Source organism: Colobus angolensis, unplaced genomic scaffold (assembly GCF_000951035.1).
Source record: "Colobus angolensis palliatus isolate OR3802 unplaced genomic scaffold, Cang.pa_1.0 Scaffold165, whole genome shotgun sequence".
In the NCBI taxonomy this organism is placed as follows: domain Eukaryota; kingdom Metazoa; phylum Chordata; class Mammalia; order Primates; family Cercopithecidae; genus Colobus; species Colobus angolensis.
The window spans coordinates 4,649,746-4,653,587 of NW_012114766.1; the positions used below are offsets into that span (position 1 = coordinate 4,649,746).

Here is a 3,842-nt window from a genome sequence, read left to right on the forward strand (position 1 = left end):
AAAAATAAACAGTAACATATATAAAATAATTTTTATATACACACAATATATGACAAATAAAATTTTAACATATGTAATATATAAAAACTATATACTTTCATATATATTACATATTTTATATTAAAATTGTATGTATTATATGCTGTATATATATATTTCAATATATATTTTTTCAAAATATTTCTAATATCTTGAGATTGCTAATTGTTTGAAAGTCTCACAACATATTTGAGCTAAAATTTCTCTTTGAATTCCCTATTCATTACCTTACATATACCCCATGAAATAATAAATAATACTTTTCCACATAACCCTTCAAATTATTATACCCATACTGAATTAGACTACATTATCTACAGACAAAAAGTGCATAAATAATAAAATTGCTATAGTATAACAGACAATATGACCAAAAAGCTCAGTAATTCACAAATGTCTCTATAATACAAAAGGGGAAAGTAAATAAAACATTACTTTTATTCCCAAATCAACACATTTCATAAACAAATGTATTTAACATGACATCATTTAAGTCAACTTATGCCACGTTTAAATTAGTTCAACTATTTAGGAAGTGTCTAGTTAGGACAAACAGTATGTTATGAGTGAAGAAATAAAGACAAACAATTTCTCATCATCAATGTTGCTGAAGTCAACAATGGCATGAAAGTCCAAAACAGAAAAGACAGAGGCCTGGTCGGGGAGGCAGAGGGTCAGAGAGAAGGGCTCTCACTCAGAGGCATCCGAAGAAGCATTTGAGAAAGACAGTGCTTGACTTGGGTCTTAGATGAACACAGTTGACCTGATTGAGAGAATGGAGGAAACTTCTTACGAGTAGCAAAGGCAGTTCTGTGAAATGAGAAAGGCAAGGTGAAGAGTTTCCGATTCATGAAACTATGAGTAATTTGCTCATCTGAAACTTGCCAGAGGTTAGAGTGACAAGGACCAAGTCATGAAGGACCTTTCTCTTGAAGTTTGGAGAGTGTCACTGACAGATCTAATTTAAGGATTTAATGTGATCAGATCTGGGATTAGGAAAGATCACCCCAGCAGCTGTGCAGAAAATGAAGCAGATACAAAATATAGCCAGAAAGCTGTCACAGCAATCTGGGCGAAAATGATAATAAAATAATAACTTCCTCTTACTGAATAGTTATGGCACTCTACACGCTGTTGTTAAAGGCTTTCTATACATTATCTCATTTCTATTCTTACAACGGTCCTAGGAGGTAAGTAATATTAGGTCTTTAGACATGAGGAAATTGAAGCTTGGAGAAGTTAAATTAATTTCTTCAAGATCACAAAGGAGAGTTGGGACATTATTCAAAGAAAATCTGGATTTCCAGAAGCGTGATTTTAATCATGCTGAGAAAGAAAGGCAAAACGATCACACAGTGAAGAAATGATGATGGTGGAAGTGCAGATCAACAGAAAGGTATGAATCTTTAGGATACAGGAAGGGACATCAGTGTCAGTGAACAGTTACATGGAGAGGCCACTTGTAGAACAGATGCTAACTAAATTCCCAGGTTTCCACTGCAAATGAGGAACAAGAGAGGGGAAAAGGCCAGCCGCGGTGGCTCACGCCTGTAATCCCAGCACTTTGGGAGGCCGGGGCAGGTGGATCATGAGGTCAGGAGATGGAGACCACCCTGGCTAACACACTGAAACCCCATCTCTACTAAAATTACAAAAAGTTAGCCAAGCATGGGGCCACACGCCTGTAATCCCAGTTACTTGGAAGGCTGAGGCAGGTAAAAACACTTGAACCCAGGAGGTGGAGGTTGCAGTGAGCCAACACCGCACCACTGTGCTCAAGACTGGGCAACAGAACAAGACCTACTCTCAAAAATAATAATAATAAATAAAAATAAAAGAAAAATGGGAAAAAAGACTTACATAACTAGAAAATGGCCCGCGTCCAAACATGAAAGCACCGTGCCCTATCCCGAGGCAACTGAAGGTGCTCTTGGATGTGTACTTGAGTGACATGTGAGGTGATGGACAGATGTGCCCAGGCCTTTTCTAGTTAGCCATTAAGGAAAATAAAATTGAGAAAAATCACAACATGGTGTTTCAGAAATCAGTCTCATGTAAACAGCAAATTATTCTAAGAGAAATTTGGTGAAATGGATGAAATTCTCACCAATTTTCTCACACATACACACACATAAAAACACGATTCTTTTATTACTCATACTTAGAAAGCCAAATGTGAAGTAAAAGATGTAAATCATGCTATGAAATGAGGTGGTCAGAATCATCACACTTATAAAACAGCACTTGTTTTGGTCATTTTCTGTCTATCCAATAAACTGAATGCCCAATTAAACCTTTGTTTTGACTATTTATTGATACGTTTAGCCCATGTTTCCAGGAAATTAATGTTAAATTGCATAGTTTTGGTACCAGTGATTCTTACGTAACAGATTGTTTAGTAATAGCTGCATTTTCAAGCAAAGGTGTGAAAGTACCTTTTATTTTTGTAAAGCAAAATTTATTTTCAGAGAAACTATTTTTGGGACATCTGTCCTGAAAAAAACTGTTATGGAAGGTTTTCAACAAAGGACATAGAAATTTGAAAAAAGTATATATTGGCACTAAATTAGAAATATCATCTAGAAGAGAGTATTTTCGTAGTCGGAAAAGCCAGGAATACTTTTTTGCTATAGGTAAATTAAAAAAAAAACTATTAAAATCTTTGAGTCTATAAACAATTTCAATATAATTCTCCTGGAATTTCCTTCAGTTTGGTGTGTGTATGTAGTTTTTGTTTGCTTTTGTTTTGAATTTTCCTCAGAGGATCCTAAAAAAAGGTCCTGAATCAAGTAGTTTTGTTCTCTCGTAATAATGATCTTTGTTAATAAGATGGTGATGATGGCACAAATAATACCAACTGGATTAAGTGCTTACTACAGGAAAGGGACTGAGCTTGGCGGCTCCTGCACACATCTCATTTGCGGTAAAGTTTTAAACTCAAGTCAGTGATTTGAAATATGTGGTTTCCTAAGAACCTACAGAGAAAGTCTACAAGAGATTTTCTCAGGAGAAATCCCATAAAATGCACGTTCCGTGCCATGAAGAAGACATTAGGCAATGCCCTTGGAAGTTAATCAGTGGGACTGACTGTGGTTGAAGCTGGATGGCATAGACCAGCGAACCTCTTCTGTTTCATTTTTTCAGGCTCAAATGTCTGCGAATCCATTAGCTCTTGACCTCTACTCATGATCCTCAGTGCAAGTAGCATCATTCAAAATTGGCTGAGGATACATCTAGATGAGAGTACACTTCAGTGAGGGAGACATAATTTAACGTCGGTCACTTCCAACCATGCATTTCCAGTACTGAAAACCCTTTGATTTGTAGATGGCACACAAGAACTGTCTAGTAATCTTTAGGTCAAAAATAAAATCAGAAGGATGCAGGACTACCTACTCTTATTCTGAACCCTTCTCACAGTATTTTTTTCCCATGTCAATGCAGAAATGGCTAATTGCTACAGGGAAATTTCCCTTGTTTTCCTTATTTCTTTAGCGGAGTAAAGATAGTAGGTGAAACAAAAGTAACAGAAAGAAGGGACTTTAGAATACTGAAGATATTGAAGATCTAGGATTTGTTTATTTTTGATGGCGAGCTTTGCAGCATCTTTTTCCTCTAATTGGGCAACTAGTAAACATTTCACAAACATAATAATAGTGATGGTGTGTTTTTTTTTCTCTTTTTTAACTTGTGATATTAAAGGTGTTTTGCTTCCTCCTCCTTTGTTTTGGGACCATTGCCTGTTGGTTTTGTGCTGAGGCACATACATGACTAAAGTTTCTATTTCAGAGAGGTCTAATCTG

At 36.0% G+C, this 3,842-nt stretch overlaps 1 protein-coding gene across 1 annotated transcript in view; it reads right to left on the reverse strand.

Moving 5' to 3' along the window:
* Positions 1 to 3,842, reverse strand: part of CSMD1 (CUB and Sushi multiple domains 1) — a 2,081,403-nt gene that overhangs the window by 1,797,089 nt on the left and 280,472 nt on the right. The gene's annotated exons all lie outside the window — the stretch shown is intronic.